General features: G+C 32.8%; 1 long non-coding RNA gene across 1 annotated transcript in view; it reads left to right on the top strand.

Moving 5' to 3' along the window:
• The first annotated feature begins 5,604 nt into the window (after nt 1-5,604).
• Nucleotides 5,605-21,832, top strand: part of LOC118188662 (uncharacterized) — a 50,390-nt gene continuing 34,162 nt past the window's right edge. Inside the window, exon 1 of the long non-coding RNA XR_015039476.1 lies at nt 5,605-5,788. This is a non-coding gene — a long non-coding RNA (uncharacterized LOC118188662). The remainder of the gene's footprint in view (nt 5,789-21,832) is intronic.

Genomic DNA, 21,832 nt, shown 5'->3' with positions numbered 1-21,832 from the left:
TTTCGTTGTTTTCCTCATGTGTATTGTGTATACGAGCCGTTTTTCTTTAGAAAGTACTCTCAGAAGGCATCCCTCTCTTTAGTTAGATAGCTCTACTGCGCTTTGCCATAATCCACCAACCCATTACTACCATATTTTAGTTCGAACATCACAACAGAAATTTAACGTAAGCACAAAACGGGAAAAATTAGCTATGCTGTTCCCGGACTTCGGTCTACTGAACTTCATATTGGTAGCTGGATGTGCTAAAAGGTTACCTCAATAGAGCATGCAAGCGGCAGTACAATAATTTCCTTATAAGTTAATGCTAATAATTATCAAGAAGGATCCGGTTAACGTGATTCAGTTTGCAATACTGCAGCTTTGAAGCTTAAATATAAGCTTCTTCAGGTGCAAGAGTGAAAATGACAATAGAGAAACTTGTAATCCCGCAGTAAAAGTAGACAAAAAATTCGAGGAAGTTCCAACAAAGACAGAAAAACAAAGCACTAACGCTATCTATTGACAAAAAGTTATTTTGTCCAGCTGTTATCACGCGAGAACAAGTTTCTTCGGCTCCGTTGGAGAGTAATTCCCACGGAAAAGGAAAATATTATACAGATGTATCAGTAGAGATGAAAAACTTTCAGGGAAGATAGAGTACATCTAGACGATGGGAAATCACATAGCAACGCATGGGCGGAAGTGACACTTCTTTTCTAACGTGGTAGTGACGACACAAAACTCAAAAAAGGAAAGGCAGAAACAGTGAGACAAAACATGTTTTATTATGTTTAGTACAGCTGAAACCTACAAATAAGAAGAAAAACAAACAACGATTATCATTATAGAAGGTGCTTGAAATTACTACCCTGGGCTGTGATGCAGGCTTGACTTCTTTGGCGCATGGAAGTCTTCTCTGGCGCTTCACGAATGGAAGATGCATGACGCGCGATTCCTGCATCACGGTCCGGGTCGTAATTTCGAACACCTTCTTTGATGATGATAGTTGTCTCTTTATGTTGTTTTCTCACTCCCTTTTGTATTCTTTCTTTCTTGACTTTTGTATCGTCACTACCGCGCAAGGAAAGCGTTTCCGATCATGCATTGCCATGTGATTTCTCATTGTCTAGGTATACTCTATCTGTTCTGAAAGTTTGTCACCGCTGTACTGATACACCCTGTATATGTCAGCAAGATTTAGTTTTGAAACGAAGAAGACTGTTTGGAATAAATTCCTTTGTGCTTTTAAATACTTTAAACATATCGATAAAATCATTGAAACGTATAATTATGATGCGTGTTTAAAATTTTACTCTAATCTTTGATATATTTGATGATGATATAAAACGTTTATGAACGCTTACATAATAAAGCAAAAAATCACCTAACTTATGCTCGCAATTTGCTTAAAGTTGTATCGATCACAATAAGGGAATCAATTTTCGATACCATATCTTTTTTTTGGTGAAGAAAGACTTGTGTTAGATGTCCTCGAAATGAATAGAAATAAAGTCTTTAAACTGGAAAATTCTTGTGAGCTCATAAATATTTGAAATATAAATAATATAACAGCCGTTAAACGGATAAAAATGATGTGTGTTCTTAATTTCACGTTAATCCTTAACGTATATAAAAGGTTTTCTTTGAACTTTAACAAACTTTAATGACCATAAATAAATTCTTCCATATCACTTATCTGATATCTTATGTAATATGTTTCATTTAGCTTATTTAAACGATTCCTTTATGTAATGTATTCTATTTATGCCATCTACTATATTCCTTTTATCTTATGTAATCCGTTCCTTTTCTTTAAAATGTTAAAAATAAATATAAAAGAAAATTATCTCAAATGTGATAAGGACAGAGAACAGTACTCCTTTTTAAAATTATTTCACATCAAATAAACTTATTAAGTTGTAGAGACATTAGGATTTTTTCTGGAGACCGAAGAGATGAAAAATGAGCAATTGCCTTCGCCGGGAGTCGAACCACGGACCTCTGGAATACCGGCTCAGCGTGGAGAAACACTACACCACGGAGGCACGCTAGAAAGGCTGGAGAAATACCTTATATACTCCCCTTTTTAATGGGCGACTGGGGTTTTTAGGGGACCCAATCCCCAAATCCTGGGTGTGGAGAGTCATCATGCGCCACTGTAGAGACATCAGGATTTTTTTTGGAGGCCGGAGGGATGAAAAATGCGCAATCACCTTCGCCGGGATTCGAGCCACGGACATCTGGAATACCGCTCCAGCGTGCATAACCACTACACCATTAAGGCACGTTAGGAAGGCGGGAGAAATACCTTATAAAGTCAATAACATTACCTATAAATTTGTGACCAATATTCTGCTGCAGGAAACGTCTTGACATTCCAGCCTTTTTTAGTTTCTTTCTACTGTATAGGATCTTATCGCTCGAGGACTAAGTTTAATTGAGATAAATTCAAACTTTGATAAACTCATAGCCACGTTTTTACAGATTTAACGCATGAGAGATAAACTTAGAACAATGCCAAGTGATCGTAATTGTAAACAAGGTGACATCTGACACTCGTGCATGCGTCTAAAATTACTTCACAATAACTGCCTTATAAATCAGATGTATGAGAGTAATAAGCCAATGGGCAACTCTCACGTCATGTTATTGTTCACTGTAATGAGCCAATGGTCAGTTGTCACGTTTTGTTATTCAGTGTAACAAGTTCGATAGTACACGGGATTATTCGAGGAAAGTAGGGAAAAAGCTTTATGACGAATCTGAGCTGCGGTCTGTGATCTAGGTTCTGACGATTTGGTCAAAGTAATTAAGATCTAAATTCATACAAACAGGAGATCCGAGAAAATGGCATGGATAACTGAAAACCAGTGATGAAGAAGTGGAAATGAAGTTGAATAACTGGCTTTCTGGATAACTGGAACTGAAGTTGAATAACTGGAACTTGAATAACTGGCTTAATCGTTCCTTTACTCCTCAGAAAATTCGTGTCGATAAGGAAATTAGATAAAAGAAGTCGTATAAATTTAGAAAGGTAATGGGATTGTTAGCCCAAAGGGCAATTTGGATAGAAGGGCTATTAATTTCGTTTTGGCATTTTGCTTTGATTCACTATAAACGGCGAATTGCTTTTTAAACTGTTGCCACCACTAGAGACCTGTATTTCATTTAAAGAAATTAAATAATGAAGAATCTGCATAAATGTATGTATGTTTCTCGCATTGTGATAAAGCAACGGTATCTAGAGCCTTCAAATTTTGAATAACGTACGTCTCCATCCGAATATGGACATCTGGAATTCCAAATTTGGAATTTTTTTTATTATCTATTTCGTATTTTGTAATGCATTTATGAGTTTTTGAATAAGAAACTCAACGATTATATACTTAGTTATTATAAGCTTATATCCTTAGTGAATTCTTCTGCATGAGGTTTCACTTATAAAGTAACACTGCTTAAAATACGTATACATACATATATATATATGTAAAATATAAAATATCTATCTTTGAAAAAATAAGTTAATCATAGTCTTTTAACTTCTGTTTTCATTCTAAAAATAACAGAGCTTTAATTTTTCTGACTAAACTCCCTGTAGTTCTGACGCGCGCTTACCGGTGAAATCTGAACTCAGCATCTGGACATTAATCTGTCATGTGATCTGAAATGGTATAAAAGGTAACTGGGTCGCACCTTTCTACTCTTTGCTTCTGCTTTGTCTTTTCAATAAGCTCCGTTGCATTTCCGATTGCCATGCAGAGTTTATTTTTTCAATTTCCATCCATTTTATAAGAAGATGTAAGCTGTATAAAATTGTGGAGTGCATAGTGCACCAATAGCAATGATGTGCATTATCAAGGAATAAAATTATGTCTAGAATTTACCGTTATGTGTGTTCTTCAAGTGTCATCATTCTAACTACGCAGTAAATTCTCTTCAAGTTTGCAGAGAACCGTCGTCAATCCGTTGCAACTTACTTTCACCAAATCATCTTATTACCATAATAGCACAGTCTTATTACATTAAAATCGAGCAAATAGAGCCGTAGCCATTCTTTGCAACCATCAACGTTTTTCTTTTTCCTTGAACTCTGACATTTAAGCCTTTTCCCCTTGTTTTACCTTTATGGTAGGACCCATTGAAAAGTTTGGTTTAATTTCTAACAACTCTATTCGGCAGAGATTTTTACTTCCCCTTCTATGCAAGTGGTCAGAAGCCGATAGGTATGTTTGCACTTTTTCCTTGTTTGATTTTTAATTTAATATGGCCTTTTTTCATCTTAGGCTGTTTTAGGCAATTTTAATTCAAGTTTTTTCTAAAAAATGTTTAGCTTTTTGATGAAATTTCATTTTCTAAGATTTTTAATGAAACGCCATTTGTTCTCGGCAGCTTTTGTTTTTAGAATTTTCAGGGTATTGTTACGGATATCTTTAATTAAATACTTCGTTAGCTCTCGGAAGCTTTCTAAGATGTTTGTTTCGAATATTTATAATATAATTTTTAATAATATCTTCGTTAGTTCTCGGCAGCTTTTTAGGAGTATTTTTAATCTTTTTAGCTAAAACTACGTTAGTTCTCTGCAGCTTTTTATTATGAGTATTTTGGGTAATTATTTTGATTCGAAAAATATGTAATTTAATACGTTTTCGAGCCGCCCTTATTTTAGGCTTTAAACACTAACCAAATAATTTTTTTTTCATTTTGAAAAAATGTAACTTATATGTTTCCCTTGATGTATATGATTGTCATTAGTTAATTTCGCCTTTTTTAGGTTTTTTAAACATTTAAGTTTTTCAGGTTTTTTTTAAGCATTTAGGTTTTTCAGGTTTTTTTTAAGCATTTAGGTTTTTCAGGTTTTTTTTTCCATAAAATGTTTTTCTTATTTTAAATTTGTGTTTTTACTTTTGTGCGTTTTTTTTTTTGTTGTTCTGGAGTTGCGAATACATGTGGGAAAAGGTCTGAGCATTTGAGAGTTACTGAAATGTTTTAAAGTGAAAATTTGATTCAAGTATAGCGGTTTTGAATCTCAAATGATTCAGAGGAACGAAATATGAATTCGAAACTCATTAAGCGACTTGATTTAAGGCTTCAAAAGACTTTTTCCCCTTGACACGTTTCAAGTGTTAAACTGAGGAGATTAATACCTAATTTTTGTTTATTTTTCTGTTTTGCATTATTTTCAGTTTTGTATACGTAGTTGAAGTTTAATTTCGCTCGGACTCCTTTTGGTTACGACTTTCAGTGAGAAAGAATTGGTTAGGTTTTTTATAGGGAAGAAATTATGTTCTATCATTTAAGTTCCGACTTTTCCTTTTCTTTTTATTAGTTTTACTATTTTCGATCTGGCAGCGTTAGCTCAGATTCATTTCTTTGCTTTTTTAAAAAAGTTTATTTTAAGAATTCTTTTTTTTACTCTCTTTTATATGTATATTGGATGATAATTACTGCAGATATTTACAATATTACAGTGAAACAAATTACAAATTCTACTTACGTAAAATTCAAGTTATGTAAAGGTTTACGAAATGCATTAATTAAGTAACTTGCTTAATTTATATTTAGCGACATACTTTGCATCATTGTTATCTATCACATTCATATGAGTTAGAGGAAGAGGCGCTTCAATAACATGTTTTGCCACAGCCAGCCAGTTTTGTAAATCTGATTCTGAAATTCTAAGCGAAAGAAACACTCATTTCATCGCATTTGTCGAATGATTTCATCTGCCTCCACTAGATGACAGCACAGCCTCTTTGCAGCAAGTGGAAGAATGTCGTTGGCATGGGGTGAAAAAATTTCTTTAAAGGTAATACAATTTCTATTAAGTTATATTAACAATTTAGTCTTAAAATGTATTTTAAGAGTTCTTCACTCGATGTAGGTTGCTTCTTTACGGCATCTGCAAGACTTGGATTTGTCTGGAAAAATTCAGTGTGGAAATTCTTAGTATTGAAGATTTGGAGGATTTGTCGCATATGTATTTTCTTGATCTCTTTCTCACTATACATATATCTTTGTAATTTCTAATTTCTTATATATCTCCTTATGTTTAACCTCTTATATAGCTTTATAATCTCCAATATATTTTCTTAGTAAATTTACATTATAGAATTCATTTCAATTAAAAACTTTTTATAGTTTAAGTGAAGTCGTTTCTTTCTCTTCGTAAATGAAAAATACAAGATATTCGAAAAGCTCGAGAACATTTTAGCATTTGCATTCTTACAAATTTAAAATTTGTCTGACCTCTTTAAAAAAAAGAGAATAATCATGTTTTCTCATATTTACATCAAAAAGAAAATGGCAGTAATCAAGAAAAATTCATCAGGTTTCCAAAGGTGAAGAAAAGTGCTATTAAGTCGTCTTGATCTGCTTGCATACTTGTGGAAATGTCTTGTTTACTCCTTGATTTTACTTTTACCTCAGTTTTGACAGAATGTTTAAGACAATTCCCGCCGTTTCTAAAGCTACAAATTAAACATTATTTAACTTACTAATTCAGAATTCAAACAACAAAAATCAGCGTCATATTTTCAAAATTTTCACAGGACTTCTGAATTAGTATTTATTCGGTGTGTTATTGTGTGTTAATTATTTAGTTTTCCCAGGTGAGGAATATTCTACTACATCTTTATCTTCAGAATACTTCTCTATCTCCTCTATACATTATTCTGAGAGTTCCAGGCAAAATTTCGAAATGATTATTAGTGGTTATTCCTATACGTCATATCGAGATTTTTTTTTTAGGCAGTGATTGTGTCACATTATTTTATCAGTAATGTCGTTTTGCAGGCAGGATTTGTTCAAACATGTTCTAACCTGTTCTCTGTGAAAAGGAGATTTTCATAGAGATAGTTTCATTTAGATAAATTCTAGATACCAAGATAGCGGATACTAATTTGCTGTTTTAATAGAAGCCTCATGAAAATGGCGGTCACAGAGGAGCACATCAGATCCGTTAGACTTTGAGAGAATAAAAAGACAATGCTGTAGCAATTTCTGTGAAACTGTGAAGGAAGTGTTTGGCAAAGATGTTTGGAATATACACAAATGGCAACGACGGTTCGGTAAATTTCGATAAGATACTTTACTCGAAAGATGTCAGTTTCTGTGGGCGTCCTGTTCTTGATAAGGATGTAATGAAAGTTTATTTGAAAGAAATCCACATGAAACTCTTGAAGAACTGACATATTAGATATATTCATCATCATTGACTGTCCATCCCCATTTGAAGGAATTGTGCATACGCTTGGCGGGAGGGCTCTGCATGAGCTTACGTTAATCGAAGAGAATGTGTGAACACCTGCAGTGCTTTTCATTTACGTGAAAAAATTTTCATTCTATTGAAGCATGAAGTGACTGTTAATAAAAAGTGACTCGTGGCCCCCAAATTGCAAAGTTTCATTGATGGAAAAGAATACAGCTCCCATAATTCACATGGAAGGTACCTTCAAGAGTTTTTCTCTAAAAACAAGTACTGATGTGTTAAAGGAATGGCATAAGAAAGTCTTACAGTATTGGAAAATATATTAAATATCTAATATTCATGGTAAATTTTCATCCATGTTTAATGATAGTAGTTCCAGTCTTGTCCTTTCAAATATTTTAGAAATTATAATATGAAACTTTTTCATGTTTTATTATTGTTTTCCTTGACAGTTGGCAGTACCTTCATTTCTGCTCGGCTCTATTCATTGCTTTCGATATCAAATGATTATTAGCCTAAAAGGGCATTAGCCTGCATGAACTTTTAATTTCGAAACCAGATTTTGCGTCGTCCACTTGTAGAGACATTAGGATTTTTTTGAAGGCCAGAGAGAGGAAAAATTAGCAACCGCCTTCGCCGGTAATCGAACCACGGATCTCTGAAATACCGGCTCAATGTGCTGACCACTACCCCCCCCCCCGAAGGCACGCTAGGAAGGCGGGGGAAATATCTTATGCACTATAAACGGCGGAACATTTTTCAAATTGTTACCATCGAATATTGTCGCCCTGAGTTATTTTTAAAGCAATTAATATATATATATATATATATATGCATGTTATTCGCAATGTGAAAAAAGGCGGTACCTAGCGCCATCAAATTCTGAATTACGTAGACCTCCACTCAGACATGTGCATCTAGAAGCTCAAATGTTCCTTTTAAAATTTGTTTTATTACTTATTTCCTATTTCGTAATAGTCTAATGGATTTTTGGTAGAAAAACTCAACGATTTGAAAGCCAGCAGTGGCAAAACTATACGGAATAAAATATTTTTATGTCCAGCCTGCTAAACTGTCTATCTGAAATTCTAAAGATATATTGTTTTTAAGTACTTTGTGATTTTGCTGTTGCATTGAATTTTATGTGGCGTAAGTGCGAAGGATATATTTAATTTGTAAATTTAATGCATGGAATGTTAATGAAGAAAAGACAAAAAAAAAAAAAAAAAAAAAAAAAAAAAAGTTTTGCAGGCAGTCTTACATGATGAACTGAGGAAAGTCTCAACAAAGCAGTAAAATATATGACAACTTTTAACGTTGCATTGGAAATTTGAAGCACATGCTGCTAAGCGGACTTTATAATTTTGTCATTTTGCTGTTGAATAGTATATGGTGTACGTTTGAAGAAAATAATGCTTAGTAATAAAGCTAAAAAGACAAGTAATGGGTTAGCGGGAGTTAGTGCAACAGCAGACTAGTTTGGTTTGGTTTATTAGATTACGGCAAAGCACTCGAGGGCTATCTGCCTTAAGGGAGGGATGCCTTCGTGGAGGACTTTTTAAGGGAAACTGGCTCGTATACACGTTACACATGGGGAAAACCACGAAAACACCCATGCAGCCAGCCCGTTCGCGGGATTCGAACCTCGGACCGAACTACCAGTGTTCAGCGACATTACCGCTCGGCCGCTGGTGGGCTCAACAGCAGACTAGAAGACTGCGAGTTCATCGACAACGTATAAAAATCTTAACAAACCCTCTTGAATGACCGTTAAAATTTGAATTCTGTGAATTTTCTTTTTTTGAACAAAGAATCTGCACGTGATAGCCCTCGAAATCGGTACAGTTCTAATCAAAATATATGACAAACTAGGCTGGCCTTTTTGTCTAATTTTAAATGCTGATTAGATACACGTACGTATCACACATATACGCACAAGTACGTACTCACAGAGAGAAAGTCTGAGAACTGAAATTTTGTGGAGTGAGGAAAGAAAGAATAACCTCATTATGAAAAGAAAACTGAAAAGAGAGTGTCATTTTGATCATCAGTAACTGTCTATTGCTAGTTGTAAAAAGTATAATGGTATTTACTTTTTTTACAACTAGCAATAGACTAAATACTAAAAGGATGTATTAAGTATATTCAAAACTTAATGCTTATAAAAGGAGAGTGAGAATCTGCAGTAGAACTGGTAATGATTATTTATATTATAATTAAGAGGAATAATTACTGCTACTAATGATCTCAATAAAGAAGCCAGAATTAATAGACTGAATACTTTTTCTGAATAAATACTTTTTGGCAAAGCAAATAATCATTTCACTGATTAATCCAGCTCATTCTTCAACCATTTTTAATTTGACAGACTAATACATCCAGTGTTGCAAAAACTATTTACCCTTTTCTATCCTTCCTCACAGTATCTTTACATATCTACAAAGTCGTCCAAATGCCTAGCATTTCAGCTGTACCTAAATCGTATCTTTTTGATATCCCTCCCCTCCGTTACAAAAATACCTTACGTTAGAAGATTTTCCATTCACATCTTTTGCAGATTCGAAACTCTAGCTTAAGAATGTGGCCCTTTCTGCGAGTGAATTCTGCACGAACATGTAACTTTCATTCCTTCCTCCCCCCCCAGAAACTCTTATCCGAATCATTTTGCTGCTACTCTCTCTCTCTCTTTTCCAACTTCCCCCTTCCTGCAAGAGATGGAGAGTGAATGAAAGAGTCTTAAATGAAAGAGAAGGGTTCCTCTGTTGATTGCTCTCGAACTTCCCTTTTGGATGGCGAGAGGCGGGAGATTCTATTTTTAGAAAAGAGGTGCCTCGTCTTCCATTGACCGAAGGCAGAGAAGGAGTGCTAGAGGGCAAAAAAAGTATCTTGCGTTTTCCTGGTTTAAGGATGTGGATATACCTGGAATCGATTATTTCTGAGTTTGCGATATATTTTAATAAACTTTTTGTACTGTAAATGAATTGAAGAAATCGGTTGTATTATATGAAGATTAAATGAAAAATATTCGCATTTAAAAAACTCCAAACATATTTTTTCACGCTAGAAGCATCGTTCTATTTTTTCAACCTCTCATGTCAGGTCACGATGCGAAACGTTAATCGATTTATCGTTAGGATATGAGAAACATAGATAATACTTAATTATTCGATGCGTTATATTACGATAGACAGCTTACATACGGCATAGTAAGCGTCTTGCTAATTTTAGGGAAAAGTATTTAATTTGGCTTTTCTGCTGAAACAACGAATTTGAAGTTTGGCAGATTACCAGTTCTAAGAACGTTTGCTGAAAATGTTGGAGCAGCATATTTTTAAGCTGCAATTCAAGTTTTAAAAATACGTTACGTATAGTGTCACAAACTGAGCTATTTACGAACAATGTACGCATCAACAACTTTTATCTTTTCATATTTGTTAATGGCATATCTTAGAAACCACGCTGAAAACACGAATCTGAACTTTCTATTGCAATTTAATCAGCTTTCTGCAGCGTTATGGAAAATACTTGGTTGTATTACAAAGCTTTAAGAAAGTAGTTTTTATTTTAGAAACCTTTTTAAACGGTCGTTTCACCTTTTTGATCGATTTCTTGACCTATTACGTTACCTTAAGGATATACAGATACCTCATCCATTTGCTCAAAGAAGTTCATATTGTTGCGGCGGCCAGAACTCTTTCATTTACTTTTCTTGCTAATAACACGTAATAGGTCAAAGAATCTAGGTAACGTAATAGGTCAAGAAATCGTTTAAAGAGGTGAAACGACCGTTTACAAAGGTTTCTAACATGAAAACTAGTTTTAAAATATTTTTATTAATCTTCGCAATATAACCGAGTATTTTCAATAACAATGCATAAAGCGGATTAAATCTAAATTTTCACAAATAGTTCTAAGTTAGCTTGCTATAAATTTTGTTGCAGAATAGTTTTAATTTAAGCTCTTATAGAGATACGTTATACATAAAATAACGAATTGAATGACACTAGAACAATATGTGTTTATCATTATTTTGTCTTGATGAATTTTAGGCACTTTGTTGAAAACTTGAATCTAAATTTTGGCAAATTTCCAATTTAAAATGAGCTCAAGTTCTGTGGCAAAAGTTCTGTGGCTTGTTTTTTGGTTGAATCATGTTTAATAATAACTACGCTGGATCTGAATAATAACAGTGATCTAATAATGAAATCTGATTAATAATATTATTATGTTTCATAATAACTATCTACGAATCTGAATTATGGCATATTCGCATTTGCAAGAATGCTTGACGTAAAATTTGGGCAGAAGATTTATAAGCTTTCAAATTATAAGAATACATTGCGCATAGTACAGCAAATTTAGCGATTCGAAAACAATATGTTCAAGAACAATATGTACTCTATCAAAAACTTTATACTTAAAATTTAATTTTTAGTGACGTTTCGTAGTTACACTATAGACACGAATGTGATTTATGGCAAATTTCCAATTGTAAAACCGCTGCAAATTTATTAGATGAGTATTCGATACAAAACAAAGCAAAACAAAAACACAGCAAGCAACGGAGAAGAAAACATATTTAAGAATGAAGAAGCTATGCTGTAAATGTCATTATAAAATAACATTTAGAAGAGAACCTAACACTGAATTACAATGAAAAGTTGGTTAGAATTTCGTTTAATTTTTTTTTCTAACAGGTATCTTTTGTTGCAAAAATCTGCTACCCACACCACTGTAGAATCTTAAGTTTTGTTTAAAGCAGGAGACCTGAAAAATGTGCAGTGCCCTTGCCGAGACTCGAAGCCTGGAGCTGTCGAATACGCATCGAGTAAGTTTCCAGTTACACTGCGGAGGCATGCGAAAAGGAGGGAGAAAATACCTTCTAATCTGTAATCTGATTAATTTTTCTTTAGGTGTACTTAAAACAAAGCGTATTCCTAGTGGTCTAGAAACAAAACTTGCAAATAATTGCAATTTTACTGTAATAAAACTGAGCACTAAGCAAAGAATGACTGACCAAATAAATAAGCACCAGTAAGTCTGCATGCTGTACATAGCTCTTTTATGATAAGTGTTAACAGACTACATATTTTCCAGAAACATAAGCCATTATATTGTATGCACATCGCGAATAGGACCGAAAATGAGCAAAAACGTGTAGGATTTTGCGATATCAGTGACGCCACAGTGCCAATTAACGTTAAGTCTTACATGGTATGATTTTTGTTTGATAACCGAATGCTTTTCAATTTACTTTAAAGTTTAACTTTACAAATGCCTTGATTTAGAGTTTGGAATTTGTTTTACAACGTATTTCATATTTTGTAAAACTTTAATTAATTTTTGACCAACAAGTTCAACGATTTCGAAGCGAACAATGGCAACAGTGTAGGAAAAGGAAAATAACATTTTTATCTCCAGCGGGCTAGACTATGTAACGGAAATTCTAAGGATATGCTGTTTTTAAATATTTTGCGATAATGCTGTTGAACTGAATTTTATGGTTTAAGTGCGAAGAACATGATATTTAATAAATAAAGGTAACACGCAAAATGTTTAGGTGGGAAAACCCTAATATTGAATCTGAAAGCTTTCAGATTTATTTATTTATTTATTTTTTTATGATGTTTCTTTTCTTACGTTTTTAAAGACAACTTTTTTGCTTTCTACCATGAGATAATTTTCCCCGATGCTAAAGAAATCGGGTACAGAAATTATGTTTCTTTACCTCACATTTGATTTCCATTATCTCGAGCAAATAGCAGAATATTTTATTTCAAGCAATTCCTTTCAAAACCTGTATGACACTATATTGTTACCCAAAATATGTCATAACATTTTGATTAACGTTGCCTTCATTTTATTCATAAATAATGGTGCACGTCGTCGAAAATAGTTTTTAAGTGTTTTAATTTAATTTTTAAAAGTGATGGAGATTTCGAATGAATAATTAACTTCCCAATTTTGCAGTTTATTTTATTTTGGTTTACCACTCTCTTCTTTCGCATAAGCGTCATCCGTATAAAAATACATTCTTTTAAATGCGTTTGTATCTTTTTATTCATTCTTTTCTCTTCAAATGAAATTCTTTCTAATTAATTTATATTTTTATTTTTATCTTTTGTGAGCAAATAATGCTAACAATTCCTGCTTCCTGTTCATTTTCGCAAGCTTTGTTTTTCAATTATAAATCATATTAAAGAAATAATACAATTTTCTTTCTAATAACGTTAGGGGGTTTATAATTTAATTAACATAATGAAAAGGAATTATTAACTGAGATGAACTGAAGTTAAAATTTATCTTCTTATTTAGGGTATTAAAATGAACTTGGGTTTTAAAGCAATTAGTTCAATTAGTTCAACTAGCAATTAGTTCAATTTATTTAAAAATATTTCTACAATATGTCAACTTTTGTAAAGTATTCTGTTTAGCATAGGCTTAAGTACTTTGTTAATAAGAGTTAGGTAATAAATAAAATTTTACTTCATTTTAATGACTGCATACATTTATATGTTTAGGAAATTTTTTAGTTTACACTAAAATATATTTTATACCCAGGATCGATTATTTCTAGAAAGCAGAAAATTAACTTTAACAAGCTTTAAAATTTAATTCAACTTATATTTACAATTTCATCATATTTTTCTGTATTTAATCATTCTTTAAAGATTCCAACATTTATTTTAATCAGCAGGTTATTTTTTATGTTGAATTTTCCTTACAATTTACCCTTTTGTCTACTCTGCCGGAAAGTGTAAATTAAGTGACTTTAAATGATAAGGGGGAAAAAAAACTAAGCTAGGAAGGAGAACCTAAGCAATTTAGGCTTGGAGAGCTTTAATATTGATTAAACCGCTTGGAATGCTATGCTAATTTTTGGCGAGTTAGCTTAGTATTACGTGAGAAGGCGCATTAACACAAGAGTCAAGGTTTACGTTTCAATACTTAATTTCTAAATATTTGAGGGAAGATTAATGAGTATATAGGGCACTTTTAAGTAATTGCATATAACAAATTGCATATACAAAGTAAGAAATCGATAATAAAACAAATTCAAATTAGGGCTTTCACATGCCCATATTTTATGGAAGATTACGTTATTCAAATTTTGATGGCTCTAGGTACCGTTGTTTTATCTAAATGCGAGAAACATACATACATTCATGCAGATTCTTCATTATTTAATTTCCTTAAATATAATACAGAGCGATGATATTTGTTGGCAACAATTTGAAAATTAAAACAATGCTTATTGTGAATCGACGCAAAATGCCAAAACGAAATTAATAGTCCTTCTGGGCAAATTGCCCCTTTGTATTGAAAATTAAGATAGTGAGTTAAACATAAACCTTCTCCTGTTTTTATTTTACTCTATGTAAGTCTGGGCAATAAGTCGTTTGTATGTCTCTACGTTCTAGGAGGTTGCGGTTAGCTTCTTACAGTGTTCATAAATATTATGCAGGATAACGTTAATCAGAATTATTCATTCTGTTTGCAAATGCGATCTTGGATTAAAAAACTGGAATTTTCCGACTAATATCACAGCCATCCCTTTTTAGGTCATCTTTGCCATTTGCTAGAGTGGCCGTCTTACTCAGACAAATCCTTTTCTCTAATCTTCATGATTCAGCTTGATTCCACACTCCTTCTACCTCTCCAACTAACCCTCTCCTAGTGGAGTAGGAAGAAAATGGAGGAACTGCCGGAATTTCTGCTACTAATGTTTCAAAGAAAAAAATTAGAGTAAAAAAGAAAAAAAAAAAAAAAAAAAAAAAAAGGGCGCGTTCGATTTCTTGAACGCGAAGTTTTTATTCAAGTCTCTGGCGACTCATAACCGTTCGTGCTCTAGATGACGGAACGCTCTACCATTTCCTTTTTCGTTTCCTCCTTCTTCCATTTTTGTTCAGTTTATTTCTGGTTTGTTGGACGTTTAAATAAATATTAGATATTTGAATTAGGAAAAAAAAAGGTGGCCTAAAAGTAATTAAGAAAATTAAATCTATTGATATTAACACATATAAACTCCTATCTTGACTCAGAGTTTTGAAGAAAATTATATCGTAATTAAATAAAGACTCTTTACAATGAATAACTGTTTCATTTTCTTCGTAAACGTAAAATTTGAAGCTTTGTGCATACAGTAGGCGTCATTTAATTATGATCGCGTTTGATGTTATCATTTCAATATTGTTATTGAATTGCTGAAGTCCTGCCCACTTGTATGAAAAACATGGAAAAATGCATTGCTTACTAAGATCAAAAAGCCGGTTAATATGTTCAAAAGTGTTTCTAATAAATGCTCTAAGCTGAAGTAAAATCACCAAATGAAAAATAAAGCTTCCAGATTAATAAAAAAATAGAGAGGGATCTTTGATGTTTTAAAGCTGTAAAGATTTCGCTAGTAGACTACAGAGAGTGTTTGCATACTTTCAAACGGTTACAGCCGAGAATATCGCGGAAAAAACAACGCAAGGAGAAAACGTCATGGTACAAAACATCGTAGGAGAAAAGAAGGCAAAGAGAAACTTCGCAGTTATAAAACATCGTGGTATAAAATATCGTGGTCGAAAATAAAGCGGTTTAAAAACTTCGCAGTTTAAAAAAATTGTCGTCAAAAATATCGTGGTAAAAATATGGTACCTACAAATCATCGTCTGACGATAACATCGTACAATGCGTTTTTCAGATTTTAAAGTTTTAAGTGCAAGTGGGAGCGCAAGAAGGAAAGAGGATGAAAGTGTTAACGACACTTCAGGAATAAAAGAAAACAAAACAAAATATAATTTTCACTGAAAGAATAACAGATTAACAATCGTAAAATAAAATAATTTGATAGTTAACTAAGCAATTTGCAAAGAGGTAATCTTATGCAGTTATTTGTCTTTCATTTTATAAACATTTTTAGTCTGTATTTTTCATGAAAAGTATCAGTAAAACTTTATTCAAAAAGTTTAAGTTATTAATAACCTTTGTTAATCAACTACGTAAATTTAAAAATTCTATTAAGTGCTGTAAGTTGCATTAATTTTCTGCTCATTTTCAATTTTTAAATGCTTAAATTTCCTTCTTACATTTTAGGCAATAATTTATTAGTTCACTCAAAAATTATAAAATATAGAAGCAAAAATATATTTCTTTCCTTCTTGCGCTCCCCAATCATTATGCGAAAATGCACTTACAACTTTTAAAACCTGAAAAACGCATATGTGCGATGTTATCTTCAAGCGATGATTTCTAGGTTCTTTATTTTTTACTACGGTATTTTTGAAGACGATGTTTTTAAACTGCGAAGTTTTTGAACCGCTTTATTTTCGACCACGATATTTTGTGCCACTATGTTTCAGAACTACGGTGTATTCTATTTGCTTTCTTTTCTCCCAGGATATTTTGTACTACGTCGTTTTCGCCTTGCGTTCTTTGCTCCGCGTCGTTTCGTCGGCGATCCTTTTGGCGGACAACTTTTAAACGATTTCCATAAATAATAAATACAAAGCAAATGTTTTGGAATAAAAATTTATGGCAACAGCTTATTATTTGAAAGGAAGGATATTGTCTGCTAATTCTAAATGTATTCTTCTTTTAAAATCGCATGTAAAACAAGCTGGGATATGTTTTCTGCTTTCCGAAGAAAAATGTTTCTATTCCATAATTCAAAAACGCTGTGAAATGCATGGTATTAAAATTTTTAAATGCAAGATAAGCAACATTATTGGTCGTAAGCCCAAAAAACCGTCAGCCGTTACCTCTTCTACATGGAAGGAAGGCTTTAACGTACAGTTATAATTGTTCTGAAGTTAGACCGTTGATAACAGAAGAAATTCCTCCGACGCAGAAGTAAATTGCAAAATCTTTAAATGCGTATGACGAAAGAGCAAATAAAGTAATATACTAAGATTTACGACTTAAAAAAGCTAAATCACAAAATGTTCATTAGCTTTTGCCGAGTAATGTGGCTCAACGCAGAAGAATTTCTAGAACCCTGTTTGAACACTATTTAGCAGAAGATAAATATTGTGACCTTTGATGAAGTATGGTTTACCTCAATGACTGCAACAAGAGAAATGTCTGTTTATTATCGAAGACGAAGAGGGAAAAGTGTTCAAACTTGGTTTTGTCAATGCAAAGAAAGTTTCAATAAGGAGTTTACGATTATCTCAGCATTATCTTACATTGCGAAATTCAAAATAAGATGAGTGGGAAGAAATTTTAAAATAAGTCCAGCGTTGGAATCCCACCAGTTTATCTGTTGAGTTAAAATATTTTCTTTTGGTCCTTGCATACATGAAATTATGTTATTAAAAATATCAAAAATGACAGATAAGTAAGCTAGTTTAGCACGCCATAGTTTATCTTACAACAAATGAGCAAAACATTCATTTTTATTTTGTTTAAAAAATATTTTCAATTAATATTTCTTTTAATCCGAGCAAGCGAGATAAAACTTTTCCTCTAGACAACCACCTTACTTCCGTGTGCATTATCAGAGATTCATAGTTAACTTCCAAAGCTTGGCATAAATTATTAAATAAGCGACTTTTTGATAGTTACGATTTCATATAATTTACTATTTTAATACATTGTTCCAGCACTATTTTCAATTCTGATGGCATATATTGTGTAGTAAGTGCTTCCCGATCCAAAACAAACGATGGGTAACTAGTATATCTACATTCATTTCTTTCAAAAGTGCCACAAATCCTTTTATATGTACATAGCTGGAGCACCATCTGTGCAAAAGCTAATACATAAATTTCACGAAACTTTAATTTCTCGTAAATGCGAGTTAATTAAATCGAAAATAAGTTTTCAGGTAGTACAATCAGATAACTCACGACAGCTTAAAATTTGATTAATTATATCATTTTCGTGAACGAATCAAACAAATGCAGTTAATTATGCTTTTCCAGTAATGTATACCAGACAATTCGGAAACAACTATGTCATTTTCCATTTTAGATGTAAATAAAAATTTTAAGAAATCGTCATTATATTTCCAATGACCAATTTATTTTTTTCAGGAGGAAACATCTTTACTCGTACTGGGCGTCGACCCATCAGTCTGATCGCTAACATCGACATTATTATCATCGATTTCTTCTTTTTCACCATTTGTCCATTTCAGAAAGTTCTTTTAAGATAAAAATAATTTCGTCAAAAATTATTAAAAAGCCGAATGATGTATTACTTTTCAATGCATTTCATTTAAGTTTTAGAACACAATGCTGCATAGCAAATATATAAATTTATAAATTCAACCACACAGCGAACATGTAAACAGTAAACTGAACTAGTATGTAGTTTTTTTGGGTTTAATCTCGAATTGTATTTTATATATATATGTACTACTTCATAAAATACATATTTTTCAATGGTATCAGGTAAAAGCAATAAGATATATTAATTACATATTTTTCAATGGTATCAGGTAAAAGCAATAAGATATATTAATTACATATTTTTCAATGGTATCAGGTAAAAGCAATAAGATATATTAATTACATATTTTTCAATGGTATCAGGTAAAAGCAATAAGATATATTAATTACATATTTTTCAATGGTATCAGGTAAAAGCAATAAGATATATTAATTACATATTTTTCAATGGTATCAGGTAAAAGCAATAAGATATATTAATTACATATTTTTCAATGGTATCAGGTAAAAGCAATAAGATATATTAATTACATATTTTTCAATGGTATCAGGTAAAAGCAATAAGATATATTAATTACATATTAAAAATAAATTACTTACTAAGAGTCTATCATGCAAAGCACGTTAGACTACGCATAATCGAGATTTCTAAACTAATACTTTATTCTCAATTACGCACAAATGCAAAGATTTCGCTTATCAAACTGTGTGAGGCCCCTGAACATGATACACGATTTTCATATGAAGTATCTCGGACAATTTATGTCATACGGGAATCAAATATTCTGTATTTTATTTATTATATAACGATTACAAATGTTTCCTGATATAAGAATAGAATCAGAAGAATATTAAAAAAGTTAGATTTCAGAATTATTAAAAACCAATTCATTTAAATTAAAAAAATGACAAAACACGAATCTCGTCATTGAAAATGTTTTTATAACTGGAAGTTTATGTTTGCCACCAACGGTTCTGATAAATGCCGAATAAATGCAATGGACATTTATCCGACCGTGCACGCGGTCAACATTACGAATTATGCTCAATTATACTACACACTAATGTGGAAAAAAATAAGTCCCAAATGCTATGGCATCATTGCTGCTGTTAATCATTGCTAGTTTCTCAAGCAGTCTGTTAATCATTGCTACTTTCTCAAGTAGTCTGTTAATCATTGCTAGTTTCTCAAGCACTTTTTTTTGTTCTTTTTATATTTGTCACATACCAACTATAACTCCCAGCCTAATTTTCGTTTGGTATTTATATATCATTATGTTGCGATATAATACATACAATACGTAACTCCAGATATAATGTTTATAGACATACAGTTATTGTTCCAAATGCGGAGACAGTTGAAATTTACTTCTTTTTAGAAAATGCCTAATACTCATTGGTCATTTAGCCTCTCATCACAAGAGATCTGAACTCGGCGAACAGATTCGACGGTTGTTATATTCTCTTCTACCACCCAAACTCTCGAGAAAACTTTCGGCTGCCGAGTATTTTAAGTATTCCCTATACATTTACAAACATTCAAATCTTCTCTGGGATTAGAACCCGTGGCCGGCGATACACTAACCACTATTCGGATCACTACGATACGAATAGTGGCGATACGCTAACCACTATTCAAATGCACTAACCACTCTTCGGATCAGGGTGACATATCTGTAGGCATTGATTACTTCAGAGATATTCATTTTTAGTTTATCTTTATGGCGTTGCTTCGTGATGGTAAATTTCTCATCATTCCACGCTAAATAAATTTAACCTTATATCTTTTTGAAGACATCTACTAGTTAATCCACAGTCTGATTAATCTGCCTCAATAAATTGGGAGTCGATTGCGTTTTGTTTGTTCTCAACTAATTAGTTTTTATAGTTTTACTTAGTTATCTAATTTTAAATTAGTATTTCGCATAAATCTTTCCTTCCGTTTTCCATACTTCTTTCCATATCTTTGCAACAGTATATATATATATATATATATATCATATATTCCCATATTTTTGTCACGATTTAAGGGAAGGAATTTCATACCAAATCACAAATTTAATCGCGAGTAATATCTCACCATGGATTATTGCGCACACGAATGCACTTTTATTATATACATAAATTGCTAAGTAACAGAAGTTCCTAGCCATGACATTCACATCCAAGGAGCAAATTCGCCAGTTCGAAACAAAAGACAGCGGTTGCCTTTTACAAACATTCCCTTTCTCGTCAGCCAATAAACTATTATTTCTTCTGAGAAATTCCCAGGAACGAATCAAAGGTAACTACGTGCTACTTCTTGCAGTAAACACAAACGGAACATTTTGTGCGCTTCTGTTCTTTTTCAGATCCATTCATGTTCTTGCCGAATAAAATGGGCCTCCGAGATGTCCATCCGATGTCGGAGGGAGGGAGTCAAAAACGAAGGAGGATCACGCCCAACAGAGATCTAAAAATAATTTTTGTCTTCTGCGTGATTTCATTTCTCGTGATAAAGGAACTCATTTCCTGGAATTACAGAGAGAAGAACAAAATCTTTTTTGTGTCTTCCTCCTCCCTCTTCCCAATCCATATATTCAATAAACATGCACAGCTGAAATATCAATGAAATCAAAGAAAGGAATGAGTACCTGTCGCTCCAGTAAAGAGTAACTATCTGTTGAAAGAGCTTATTAACCTTCTGCTAAATTTTCAGATGAATAAAACAGAAAGTGATTGCTGTTTCGAAGGCTTACACTCATATGATCGACATTGCGTAGAACTGGTATTGCATCGATTCGTAAGATCGATCCTGATACAACATCGATGCAGGCATATGATCGATACGGGTTAGCGGTATAACAATCGCGCGATTAACAAAGAAAGTTTGATAATGATGTAGTAATAAGTAAGAGAACTAATACAAATTCTTCAACTGTATAGTGATATTACAAGGCATGTGGTTTACAACGGCATACGGCAGACATTGAATATCGGGTTACGAAGATATTTTTAGTTGGTTTATTAAGGCAAAGCGGACTAGGGCTATATGTCTAAGGCAAGGGATGCCTATCTGGTAGAGGACGTTTTAAGAGAATTGGCTCGTATACACTGGGGTACAAAGAAATTTTGGCAGTGATATAGTAATAAGTAACAGAAGTAATACACATTTCGTCACCTACATAGCGTCATCACCTGTATATGATCGACACCGGCATAAGATCGACATGTCTACGATAAAATAATTCTGATAATGATGAAATAATGAACAAGAGGAGTAGTATACATTTGTGCATTACATCGAGTTATCACAAGCACATAGTCGACATAGGCATAAGATCGACATGGGCATAAGACCTACTCTAATCATCGGCATATGATTGGCATGATGAAAAAGAAATTCTGGTCATTTTAGGTTAGGGTATTTTTTTTCCAATGGCAGATAGTGAACAATTACAAATGTAACCCAGTCCATTAATCTATACAAGGCCATATGTGGTTA

Source organism: Stegodyphus dumicola, chromosome 1 (assembly GCF_044657685.1).
Source record: "Stegodyphus dumicola isolate Sdum_Otavi_A_Nest chromosome 1, ASM4465768v1".
Classification (NCBI taxonomy): domain Eukaryota; kingdom Metazoa; phylum Arthropoda; class Arachnida; order Araneae; family Eresidae; genus Stegodyphus; species Stegodyphus dumicola.
This window is presented reverse-complemented; position numbering and strand designations above follow the sequence as displayed.